This window comes from Bombina bombina, chromosome 2 (assembly GCF_027579735.1).
Source record: "Bombina bombina isolate aBomBom1 chromosome 2, aBomBom1.pri, whole genome shotgun sequence".
Classification (NCBI taxonomy): domain Eukaryota; kingdom Metazoa; phylum Chordata; class Amphibia; order Anura; family Bombinatoridae; genus Bombina; species Bombina bombina.
Window position 1 is genome coordinate 928,060,578 of NC_069500.1, and position 14,329 is coordinate 928,074,906.

The following is a 14,329-nucleotide window of genomic DNA, read 5'->3' on the forward strand; positions in this document are numbered from 1 at the left end:
ACTCTGTGGCCCTCTCAGCACCGGTAGCGATGGTGCCGTTCGTTGATGGGTGGGAGCTTACAAGGGAGGCGGGTGGGCGGCCCATCGCTCCCCGGCATCCGGTTCCTGCAAGTGCTTTGTGCACGCCGGATGCTGGGAGCGTGCGGAGGGGGGCCTGCGGGCGCACGCACGTGCATGTGTGTGTTTGCAGTTACACTACACTACAGAAAATGCTGTGTTTAAGAAAAAAAACCTCTCTTTTTTGGGGAAAACTGGGTACTGGCAGACAGCTGCCAGTACCCAAGATGGTGGCAAATAGGTAGGTTGGGAGGGTTAGAGAGCTGTTTGTTAATTCCTGCACTGTCACAAGTGGTTTAAGAGCCATGATGGCTCACATTACACTCTAAATATGAGATTTACACTATGGTATTTATTTTGTGACTTATAGGTCACCATGACAACTAGTTTTGGCGTTTTTTTTGTGCTAATTGGGGGGAGGGGTTGTTTGTTTGAATGTATAAATTCACCATTGTTTGATGCAATCACTGTCTGAGGAAGGGGACACACTGTCCTCGAAACGTCACTAATTATTTTTGCCAAATAAAAGAAATTTTGATAAAAGTCCAGTGAGTGCAAGTTCCTTTTGTTGCTGTATACCTAATTCCACTAGCACCCTGGCAGTTGTAAATAAGTGAGAGTGCACATCCCTGCTAACATACATATATATATATATATATATATATATATATATATATATATATATATATATATATATATATATATATATATATATATATATATATATATATATAAATAAATAAATAAATAATGGATTAAAAAAAAAACTAAACTGCATACTGGCAGACTATGATGATGGTGGTGGTGACCAGTGGGTGGTAAGGGAGGGAAGGTAGGGATCACTACACTACAGCTAAAATCAACCTTACAAGCTACCTGATTAATACCTTCACTACCGGGAATAATAGAAGTGTGGCGCGCAGCTGCAATTAGCAGCCTTCTAATTACCAAAAATCAATGGCAAAATATTGTATGTCTGCTATTTCTGAACAAAGTTTGTAAAAAAAAAAAAAAAAAGTTAATTTTTTTTATATAAATCGCATTTGGCAGTGAAATGTTGGCATACAATATACCAAAATGGGCCTATAATATAATATAAATAGGTTTTGACAAGTAAATAGAAAAAAATAAACACAAGGCTCTATTTCTGTTTAAATGGAGTGGTAGCGAAAAATGCTAAAACATTCTCCGGTATTTTGGACGTTCTTCTCTGAAATTCCCGGTAGCAAAGGGGTTAAAGGAACATGAAACCCATTTTTTTTTTTCTTTCTTTCAGGATTCAGATAGAAAAATTTTAAAACAACTTTCCAATTTACTTCTATTAACAAATGTGCTTCATTCTTTTGATGTCCATTGTTGAAGGAGCAGAAATGAACTACTGAGAACTGAACACATCTAGTATGCCAATCACAGGCTCCGATCACCAGCTAACTCTCACTAGTGTGTGTGTAGATATCGAATGTGGTAGCAAGAGGCTACTTTCGGTATTGTTCTCTTTTCAAGCCGAATATCCCCTTGTGCAAGTGAAACACACTAAGATCTGAATTTCCACAAATCTTAAGTGTGTTTCACTTGCACAAAAGGATATAAGCCTCTGAAAAGAGCCGAATACTGAAAGCAGCCTCCTATTACCACATTCGGCAGTGAACGAAACTGCCAAAATGCACATCTCTCATACATTTTATTTTTCAGCAATGGATACCAAGAGAACAATGTACATTTGAAAACAGAAGTGAAATTCAAAAGTGTCTTAAAATTACATGCTCTCACGTAGAAGGGGGGCTCACTCTTGCATATCTGGTGGGAATGCCCACATATACGACCTTACTGGGAGGAGGTACTAGGAGAAATTAGTAAAAAACTAGGATTCATAATTGATGACACTAACCTGGGAGGGAAGAGGACTGTAATACGAAGCGAATATAAGCCACACCTCCTGAAACTAAACCCCACTGCTCAGAAATAATTATTGTTGTCCCCTCCCTCTCCTCCCACCCTGCTTCCTCCCTATCCCCCCCCCTCCTTTTTTTTTTTTTCTCTCTCTTTCTCCCTCTCCCCCTAATCTTATGAACTTTCTCTATACTACTCTTTACTTTCTCTGCCTTACAAAAAAGGAGTAAGGCGGTAAGCCCAGGACCTAATATAGACTCGGCAATGTGCATTAAAAAAGCTGAGACTTAACCGTATAAACAATGGTATAGACCCTGAGGTTCAGTCCCAAAGCTTATGTTTAACTGTTAATAAGATTGTTAATAAACAGCAAGCAAATTAGCTGGCTGAAGCAAGCTCCGGAATAAGGACTCACGTCCATACAAGATAAACAGAAAAGAGAAACAGACTATATAGCAAAGGAACATAAACTATGAACAACCTCTCAGGATATAGACACTTTGTATTAGACATTTCCTTATTACTGTTTCTAAACGCTATATCTGTGAAAGAAGAAATGTATGTACCGATTAAGTTGTTCCTAATTTCTCTTCAATAAAGCTTGTTTTAAAACTAAAATGACATGCTCTATCTGAATTATGCAAGTTTAATTTTGACTTTCCTATCCCTTTAACCTTACAAGCCGATTAACCCCTTCACTGCTGGGAATTTCAGAAGTGTGGTGTGCAGCTGCAAATAGCAGCCATCTAATTGGCGGCAAAAATCAATGGCAAAGCCTGTCTGCTATTTATGAAAAAAGGGATCCCAGAGAAGCTTTTACAACCATTTGTCTTATGATTGCAGTAGTTGTGTGCAATTAATTTCAGTGAGAAACCCAAAGTGTTGGGCAGTCTATACTTTAAACACATTGTTCTCTGAAATTCCCAGTAGCGAAGGGGTTAAATTTGACTTATATGTCCTTTTAAAGGGACAGTCTACTTGAAAATTGTTATTGTTTAAAAATATAGATAATCCCATTATTACCCTTTCCGACATTTGGCATAACCTATACTGTTACTTATAGACACTTTTTAGTTCTGTGATTACCTTGTATCTAAGTCTCTGCAGACTGCAGCCTTATCTCAGTTCTTTTGACAGACTTGCATTTTAGCCAATCAGTGCTGACTCATAAATAACTCCACGGGAGTGAGCACAATGTATATGGCACCTGTAAACTAGCAGTGTCTAACTATGAAAAAATGTCAAAATGCATTGAGATAAGAGAGGCAGCCTTCAATGGCTTAGAAATTAGTTTGAGCCTACCTAGGTTTAGCTTTTAACAAAGCATACCACAAGAACAAAACAAATTTGTTAATAAAAGTAAATTGGAAAGTTGTTTAAAATTGCATGTCCTACCAGAATCATAAAAGTTTAATTTTGACTAGACTGTCCCTTTTATGTATTTAGACATTAGAAAATGTCCATTTTAAACTCACCCACTTGATATCAAATTGTTAACTGCACCAATGAATATTAATATTATTGGAAAAAAAAATATGTCATTCATATAAATCATAATTGACACTGTTAGCCATAACGTTTTACTTTCTTTTGGGCGATGTATCTTGTGCTTTTATAAAAGCATCTGAAGCCAGCACCCCCCCCCCCCCACAAACACACACACAAAACCTACTTAAAAAGCTTCTAAAGTGCTTGTTTCTAATATTTTTGCTCTTGTTTAACCAGATTTTCCAGTTATATTGTTTATATTACCCAACCAGTTTTACTAATTCTAAAAGCACCTCTTCTAATGCTTTGGTTAAGCTTAGAAATGAAGTCAAGCTACAATGTTTTCGCACATCTGTTCTAATGGATGACATTTTTATCATTGTTTAAGTGATGGTAAAACTCTCCCATTTTTAAAATCAGATCAGGAATGTTAGTGATATTTTAGATGGAGATTAATTAATCAGTTGTAACGAAGATGCTCTATAACGTACTTTTTAATATAGATATCAAATTCAAATACCCCATGCTCCGCCAGCCCACTTCAAAAACTCAATTTTTCTGTGAGCTAAAAGGTTTGCATTTTTCTCCAATCAGCGCTCTAGCTACAACAAAAGTGCCATATAGGGAAAGCGCTGATTGGACAACAGTTCAAACTGTTGGCTCACAAATAAAATTTACTTTTGAATTGGGCGGAAGAGCGAGGGGTATTTTAATTTCATATCTATATTAAAAAATAAGTTATAGCACATTTTCATTACAACTGATTAATTAAACACCATGTAAAATATCACTAACATTCCGGATCTAATTCTAAAAAAGGGAAGAGTTTACCGTCAACTAATTATTAAAGGGAAAGCAAAGTACAAATTAAAAGGGATTGCAAGATCAAAACTGAAAACGTGCATGGCATGGGTATATTTAAAAAAAATTCAAAAAATACTTCCACTAGCAAAAATGTTTGTAGTAAAAGTTATTACTATTTTTCAGAGACATACGCACATATGCTGTGAGGACCTGTGCACAGTATTGAACCTCAGAGAGCTGGTGATGGCGTGTATTGTGTCTGTGAAGACTTAAAGGGCCAGAAAATACAGTAGATTTGTATATCAACAAATGCATGATAAAAAATAATGCAATAGTACTTACTCTGAACTTCAAATAAGTAGATTTTATTGTGAAAATGTTCAAAGTAATGTCTATTTCCACTCCTGTATCATGTGACAGCCATCAGCCAATCACAAATACGTATATTCTTGCACATGCTCAGTAGGAGCTGGCAACTCAAAAAGTGTAAATATAAAAAGACTGTGCACATTTTGTTAAATTGAAGTAAAATGGAAAGTTGCTTAAAATTGTGTGCTCTATTTGAATCATGAAAGTTTAATTTTAACCTGAGTGTCCCTTTAATTAGTATCATACAAGTCACTGCTGACACTGAGGTGTGGTGTTAGAATGCAGGTGACCAAGCCCTCACAGCATATGTGCATATACCGCTGAAAAACTGTGGCAACTTTTACTAAAAGCATTTTTGCTAATGGAAGTACATTGAAAAATGCTTCTATTTAAAAATAAAATTTACCCATGCAGATTTTCCTTTTGACCTTTCTATACCTTAAAATGTTCATGATTTCAGATAGAGCAGGCAAAGGCAATTATAACACTCTTTCCAATGTACTTCTATCATATCATTGGCTTAATTCTCTTAGGCCTAGATTTAGAGTTCGGCGGTAAAAGGGCTGTTAACGCTCCGCGGGCTTTTTTCTGGCCGCACCATAAAATTAACTCTGGTATCGAGAGTTCAAACAAATGCTGCGTTAGGCTCCAAAAAAGGAGCGTAGGGCATTTTTACCGCAAATGCAACTCTCGATACCAGAGTTGCTTACGGACGCGGCCAGCCTCAAAAACGTGCTCGTGCACGATTCTCCCATAGGAAACAATGGGACTGTTTGAGCTGAAAAAAAACCTAACACCTGCAAAAAAGCAGCGTTCAGCTCCTAACGCAGCCCCATTGTTTCCTATGGGGAAACACTTCCTACGTCTGCACCTAACACCCTAACATGAACCCCAAGTCTAAACACCCCTAACCTTACACTTATTAACCCCTAATCTTCCGCCCCCGCTATCGCTGACCCCTGCATTACAGTTTTAACCCCTAATCTTCCGCTCCGTAAACCGCCGCAACCTACGTTATCCCTATGTACCCCTAATCTGCTGCCCTAACATCGCCGACCCCTATGTTATATTTATTAACCCTTAATCTGCCCCCCACAACGTCGCCGACACCTGCCTACACTTATTAACCCCTAATCTGCCGAGCGGACCTGAGCGCTACTATAATAAAGTTATTAACCCCTAATCCGTCTCACTAACCCTATCATAAATAGTATTAACCCCTAATCTGCCCTCCCTAACATCGCCGACACCTAACTTCAATTATTAACCCCTAATCTTCCGATCGGAGCTCACCGCTATTCTAATAAATGTATTAACCCCTAAAGCTAAGTCTAACCCTAACACTAACACCCCCCTAACTTAAATATAATTTTAATCTAACGAAATAAATTAACTCTTATTAAATAAATTAATCCTATTTAAAGCTAAATACTTACCTGTAAAATAAATCCTAATATAGCTACAATATAAATTATAATTATATTATAGCTATTTTAGGATTAATATTTATTTTACAGGCAACTTGGTATTTATTTTAACTAGGTACAATAGCTATTAAATAGTTAAGAACTATTTAATAGTTACCTAGTTAAAATAATAACAAAATTACCTGTAAAATAAATCCTAACCTAAGATATAATTAAACCTAACACTACCCTATCAATAAAATAATTAAATAAACTACCTACAATTACCTACAATTAACCTAACACTACACTATCAATAAATTAAATAAACACAATTGCTACAAATAAATACAATTAAATAAACTAGCTAAAGTACAAAAAATAAAAAAGAACTAAGTTACAGAAAATAAAAAAATATTTACAAACATAAGAAAAATATTACAACAATTTTAAACTAATTACACCTACTCTAAGCCCCCTAATAAAATAACAAAGCCCCCCAAAATAATAAATTCCCTACCCTATTCTAAATTTAAAAAGTTACAAGCTCTTTTACCTTACCAGCCCTGAACAGGGCCCTTTGCGGGGCATGCCCCAAGAAGTTCAGCTCTTTTGCCTGTAAAAGAAAACATACAATACCCCCCCCCCCAACATTACAACCCACCACCCACATACCCCTAATCTAACCCAAACCCCCCTTAAATAAACCTAACACTAAGCCCCTGATGATCTTCCTACCTTGTCTTCACCATGCCAGGTTCACCGATCCGTCCTGGCTCCAAGATCTTCATCCAACCCAAGCGGGGGCTAGACATCCACTGAAGAAGTCCAGAAGAGGGTCCAAAGTCTTCCTCCTATCCGGCAAGAAGAGGACATCCGGACCGGCAAACATCTTCTCCAAGCGGCATCTTCGATCTTCTTCCATCCGGTGCGGAGCGGGTCCATCTTGAAGCAGGCGACGCGGATCCATCCTCTTCTTCCGATGTCTCCCGACGAATGACGGTTCCTTTAAGGGACGTCATCCAAGATGGCGTCCCTCGAATTCCGATTGGCTGATAGGATTCTATCAGCCAATCGGAATTAAGGTAGGAATTTTCTGATTGGCTGATGGAATCAGCCAATCAGAATCAAGTTCAATCCGATTGGCTGATCCAATCAGCCAATCAGATTGAGCTCGCATTCTATTGGCTGTTCCGATCAGCCAATAGAATGCGAGCTCAATCTGATTGGCTGATTGGATCGGCCAATCGGATTGAACTAGATTCTGATTGGCTGATTCCATCAGCCAATCAGAAAATTCCTACCTTAATTCCGATTGGCTGATAGAATCCTATCAGCCAATCGGAATTCGAGGGACGCCATCTTGGATGACGTCCCTTAAAGGAACCGTCATTCGTCGGGAGACATCGGAAGAAGAGGATGGATCCGCGTCGCCTGCTTCAAGATGGACCCGCTCCGCACCGGATGGAAGAAGATCGAAGATGCCGCTTGGAGAAGATGTTTGCCGGTCCGGATGTCCTCTTCTTGCCGGATAGGAGGAAGACTTTGGACCCTCTTTTGGACTTCTTCAGTGGATGTCTAGCCCCCGCTTGGGTTGGATGAAGATCTTGGAGCCAGGACGGATCGGTGAACCTGGCATGGTGAAGACAAGGTAGGAAGATCATCAGGGGCTTAGTGTTAGGTTTATTTAAGGGGGGTTTGGGTTAGATTAGGGGTATGTGGGTGGTGGGTTGTAATGTTGGGGGGGGGGGGTATTGTATGTTTTCTTTTACAGGCAAAAGAGCTGAACTTCTTGGGGCATGCCCCGCAAAGGGCCCTGTTCAGGGCTGGTAAGGTAAAAGAGCTTGTAACTTTTTAAATTTAGAATAGGGTAGGGAATTTATTATTTTGGGGGGCTTTGTTATTTTATTAGGGGGCTTAGAGTAGGTGTAATTAGTTTAAAATTGTTGTAATATTTTTCTTATGTTTGTAAATATTTTTTTATTTTCTGTAACTTAGTTCTTTTTTATTTTTTGTACTTTAGCTAGTTTATTTAATTGTATTTATTTGTAGCAATTGTGTTTATTTAATTTATTGATAGTGTAGTGTTAGGTTAATTGTAGGTAATTGTAGGTAGTTTATTGAATTATTTTATTGATAGGGTAGTGTTAGGTTTAATTATATCTTAGGTTAGGATTTATTTTACAGGTAATTTTGTTATTATTTTAACTAGGTAACTATTAAATAGTTCTTAACTATTTAATAGCTATTGTACCTAGTTAAAATAAATACCAAGTTGCCTGTAAAATAAATATTAATCCTAAAATAGCTATAATATAATTATAATTTATATTGTAGCTATATTAGGATTTATTTTACAGGTAAGTATTTAGCTTTAAATAGGATTAATTTATTTAATAAGAGTTAATTTATTTCGTTAGATTAAAATTATATTTAAGTTAGGGGGGTGTTAGTGTTAGGGTTAGACTTAGCTTTAGGGGTTAATACATTTATTAGAATAGCGGTGAGCTCCGATCGGAAGATTAGGGGTTAATAATTGAAGTTAGGTGTCGGCGATGTTAGGGAGGGCAGATTAGGGGTTAATACTATTTATGATAGGGTTAGTGAGGCGGATTAGGGGCTAATAACTTTATTATAGTAGCGGTGCGGTCCGCTCGGCAGATTAGGGGTTAATAAGTGTAGGCAGGTGTCGGCGACGTTGAGGGGGGCAGATTAGGGGATAATAAATATAATATAGGGGTCGGCGGTGTTAGGGGTAGCAGATTAGGGGTACATAGGGATAACGTAGGTGGCGGCGCTTTGCGGTCGGAAGATTAGGGGTTAATTATTTTAAGTAGCTGGCGGCGATGTTGTGGGGGGCAGATTAGGGGTTAATAAATGTAATATAGGGGTCGGCGGTGTTAGGGGCAGCAGATTAGGGGTACATAAGTATAACGTAGGTGGCGGTCGGAAGATTAGGGGTTAAAATTTTTAATCGAGTTGCGGCGATGTGGGGGGACCTCGGTTTAGGGGTACATAGGTAGTTTATGGGTGTTAGTGTACTTTAGGGTACAGTAGTTAAGAGCTTTATAAACCGGCGTTAGCCAGAAAGCTCTTAACTCCTGCTATTTTCAGGCGGCTGGAGTTTTGTCGTTAGAGCTCTAACGCTCACTTCAGAAACGACTCTAAATACCAGCGTTAGAAAGATCCCATTGAAAAGATAGGCTACGCAAATGGCGTAGGGGGATCTGCGGTATAGAAAAGTCGCGGCTGTAAAGTGAGCGTTAGACCCTTTAATCACTGACTCCAAATACCAGCGGGCGGCCAAAACCAGCGTTAGGAGCCTCTAACGCTGGTTTTGACGGCTACCGCCGAACTCTAAATCTAGGCCTTAGTATGGTTTCTTAGAAAAGGAATATCTAGACAGACTCAGGAGAAACAATGCATTGATGGGAACTAGCTGCTGATTGCTGGCTCTTGTCACTGGCTCACCAGATATGTTCAGCTAGCTCCCAGTAGTGCATTGCTGCTCCCTCAACAAAGGATACAAAGTGAATAAAGCAAATTTGATAATTGAACTAAACAGAAAAGTTGCTTAAAATTGTATGTCCTATCTAAATCCTGAAATTAACTTGAGTTTCATGTCACTTTAAAAAGGGACAGTCCACACCAGAATTTTGTTTTAAAAGATAGATAATCCATTTATTACCCATTCCCCAGTTTTGCATAACCAACACTGTTATATTAATTACTTTTTACCTCTGTGATTACCTTGTATCTAAGCCTTTCCTGACAGCCTCCTGATCACATTACATTTTATTATCTATTGACTATCATTTTAGCCAATAAGTGCAGTGTCTGCCACAATCCACGGGCGTGACCCCAATGTTATCTATATGGCTCACATGAAATAGCACTCCCTTGTTGTAAAGAGCAAATAAAAAAAAGGCATGTGATTAGAGGCGGCCTTCAAGGGCTTAGAAATTATCATATGAGCCTTCCTAGGTTTAGCTTTCAACTAAGAATACCAATAGAACAAAGCAAAATTGGTGATATTGGAAAGTTGTTTAAAATGACATGCCATATTTGAAACATGTAAGGGTTTTTTGGACTTGACTGTCCCTTTAACATGCACATTACCCACTACAATTACTGCTGTACATCATATGTGCCCACATTTTCCCACAAGCACTACCTGCGTAGCATCAGTAACGTGGAGTGACAACCTGCAGTCTGAGAATGCATGGCAGACACATTTGGGTGCACGAAACCTACAACTGTATTAGCAGTGGGTAGCAGGCACATAGCACGTTGACTCTCAAGCACTGTTAAATGTTAACAAAAAACACTTTTTGCATATAGAAGCATATTGACAAAAAATGCTGCCAATGGTCTCATGAACTGCACTGCTGCACATTTCAAACAGATATTATTTATCATCTTAAAAAGGATTCTACATTTCATTTTTTTTAAATTTCACTGTGAAGAGTCCATTACTTCCCATCTTTCCCCCACAAGGGGGCTGTGGTCTCTACAGGAAGTCAGAGGAGCAGCATTTCCTTTGGAGTGTTGCTAGGATACATATGCTCTAGCTACAGTCAGGTTTCCCATGTTCAGTAGAGGACTTTTGCTGCAAAACTCATGGGACAATGGTAGCACTCTTATTTAGCTGTAGACAGTGGCTACACTGAGAATTTCTAAGTGCTCATTTAGCAAGAAAGCAAGTAAGTTGTTTGCTATTTTTAACACAAGGTTTCTTTTTATGTTGACTTCTGATTTAACATTTTCTTTTACTAAAGGAGCACAGATTAATATCTTTTTAATTATGCTACAGTTGTGTATGTGGAGAACAATACTGTGTCATACACTATTTTCTTGCAGCAAAATGAGAACGAACATGAAACATAACGGCCTTGTTAACTTATTTCAATGTACAGTAAAGTCAAAATTAAACTTTCCTGATTCATAGAGCATCTCATTTTAAACAAATTCCCAGTTTACTTCCATTAATTAGCTTTGTTTTCTTGGTATCATTTGTTGAAAAGCAAACCTAAGTAGGTTAGGGAGCAGCAAAATACAACTATTATGATGATTGGTAACTTCCTATATATGCCTCGTCATTGCTTCACCTGATGTGTTTAGCTAACACCCAGTAGTGCATTCCTGCTCCTTCAACAAAGGATACCAAAAGAATGAGGCTGATGTAATAATACAAGTAGATTGGAAAGTTGTTTAAAATTGTATGATCTATCTGAATAAAGAATGAAAAACAATTGTGTTTCATGTCCCCTAAAGTTAGAATTTCTATATCAATATTGTAATTAATCTGGATAGATTATAATTTACAGAGAAATTCACGTTGTTATCTTCAGTTGGCTTTTCATTAAAAACAAATGCTCATAAGAAAAGAACATAGAAAAAAACTAGGTTACAGTGAAGTTCATTTCACCTTCAGTTGTTTTTTGGTTAAAACAAATGCTCATAAGAAAATAAAATAGTAAAAAGCTAAGCAGGAAATTCCTAACCTGCTTAATTAGACCACAGGGAACTCCGACTATGCTGTAAATATATACACAATAGCATTATGATTAAACAGAGATTCCTGAACGGACACACAGAGCTAGCAAAAACATATTTAGGATGTTCCTTTGAGCAAAAAACAAGGATACAAGCGATTATTTAATACAAAATCTCAACTGCCTGAAATATTTTTCTGTGACAGTGAAGAAAACACACATTCGATTTCTAAATGCAGTTGTTGTCCTCAAATAACATTTTGCCTCAGACAACATCAACAAATAAACTGTCATTTTTTTCTTCTATGGAGATGCAAATCTTAATAGTGTAAGGTATATAATGAAGTACCCATCTTGTGACTGATTGTTGGAAATATATATTTTTAAAATCTGTTAGTTAAAGAGTGGTGCATATTTATCATGTAGTGCAATGCAGAATGGGTCTCAGCATAAAAAGGAGGTGATTTGTAAAGGCTAGATAATTGAAGATTTGAATACATGCCCAGAAAGCTTAGTATTTTGGTTAACAAGCAACTTGGCCATATCACTGTTACTTGAGTCATAGATATACAACTGAAAAGATACAGGAGATGCTTATTTATTTGAATTGACAATCATAAAAGATAGATAGATAGATAGATAGATAGATAGATAGATAGATAGATAGATAGATAGATAGCTTTAATAAACTAATCGTATAACTAAATTTGTTAGAGCATATTCTTATTGCAGTACTAATTGCATATAATTGTTCTTATACCCTGCAAAGGGTCAGCTTCAGTACAGCAAAGAACTACTGGTTCATATCCAGAAAACCAACAAATGGATGCATATGTGAATAGCAACCAATCGGCAGCCTTAGTTAGCTCTGCAGCAGAAGCATATTGCTGCTATGGAGCAGAATTTAACTATGTGTGCAACCTATATGCAGGTGTTAAACACAGTTATATGCAAAAACATAAATTAAAGTCATAATTAATATTTTATGATTCAGATAGAGTATACAGTTTAAAATATTTTTTAAGTTTACTTTGTAACCAAATGTAATTCATTCTCTTTCCGTCCTTTGTTGAAGAGTAAATCTAGGTAGACTTACAGGACCTCTGGAGAGTAACTTTAGTTCAAACCTTACTGCCATAGTAATTGGGAATTTAGTTATTTTTTATTTATAAATGTAAGCTTTATATTAATCATTAAACTTTAAAAGGGACATGCCACCCACATTTTTTCTTTTATGATTTAGAAAGTGAATGCCATTTTAAACATCTTTCTAATTTATTTATATTATTTAATTTGTTTTATTCTCTTGATATTCTTTGATGAAAAGCATATCTAGATATGCTCACTAGCTGCTGATTGGTTGCTGCACATAGAAGCATTGTGTGATTGGCTCACCATGTGCATTGCTTTTTCTTCAACTAAGGATATTTTAAAAATGAAGCAAAATAAATAATGGAAGTAAATTGTAATGTTGTTTAAATTTCTATTCTCTATCTGAATCGGGAAAGAAAGATTTTGGGTTTAGTGGCCCTTTAATTTCAGCTGTTTTAAATATATATATCTTGCATCATGCCTAGCAAAATTTTAACTACAGATGGAAATATATATTTTCCATTGTTTAACAAATTATTTAAAATACAAACTTCTATACTTGTTATTATGAGTAGGTTCAGATAAGTTCAGTTTGTCAGTGCATATAAACAGGGCTTCAATTGTACAGAGAATTATCATTCATAACAGGTCCAAAACAATTATGAAAACTCAAAAATATTATTTCATAATTCTGATATTAATTACTTAAATAATTCTGCTTCAATTATTTCATTTACTTTTATCTCTTGGTGTCATTTGTTGAAGAGCATACATATGTAGGTTCAGATTTGAGCAAGTGCTGCCATCTAGTGCACAACAAAAGTAGAATGATTAAAAGCATTGTTGCAAAATTGTTGGCATAAAGTGAGCACAAATTGTGCATACCATTGAGCCTACAGGGATTCTTTTCAACAAAGGATACCAAGCAAATGAAGTATATTTGAAAAATAGAAGTAAATTGGAAAAGTTTTTAAAGTTGTAGGCTCAAACAGAATCATAAAAACAACAAGGAGTATTATGTCTCTATAAATATAATTGTTTACATATTTGTTATTGGGATCTGTGTATGATGAAATAAACTATTTAAACACAAGTGAGCAAATACATTTTGCAATCAATATAGAACGAATATAAAATACTGTAGTCTCTATATATAGTGCATTCAATGACAGTGAAAGACAAATCTTGACAATCTAGATTAAAAATTGCACACAGACATTTCATATATTTACTTTCAAGCTGAAAGAAATTGTGTGTGTGTGTTGAATAATGAAAAAAAAAAACATTCACAGGGCCATAAAAATGATAGCAATGGATAACATGTATCCCAACTTTGTCCATCAAACTATATACATGGGTCTTCATACTGTACATCATCTGCCTTATGAATTAACTTACTACAATAACATATATATATATATATATATATATATATATATATATATATATATATATATATTTCATGTGTTTGCAACTATGTACAGTGCAATCTGAGAAAATGCAACCTCTGCTGACATGAACAGGCCGCCTATCTGTGCTTCTGCTAACACCCACATCAATCCATAAGAAAGGGGAAGCAATAATCGGAGAAACAATGGGATTCCAGGCATAATACAGGGTCCCAGGAGCTTTTACAAGCGCAGCGCTGCAGATAGTCACTGAGCCCCACACCAGGGCGGCAGCTCTGATCACAATAACACACGGCACACAGCGCGCACACTTCCAGCA

At 36.7% G+C, this 14,329-nt stretch overlaps 1 protein-coding gene across 1 annotated transcript in view; it reads right to left on the reverse strand.

The window, feature by feature from the left end:
• Positions 1 to 14,329, reverse strand: part of TMEM150C (transmembrane protein 150C) — a 553,275-nt gene that overhangs the window by 538,753 nt on the left and 193 nt on the right. The gene's annotated exons all lie outside the window — the stretch shown is intronic.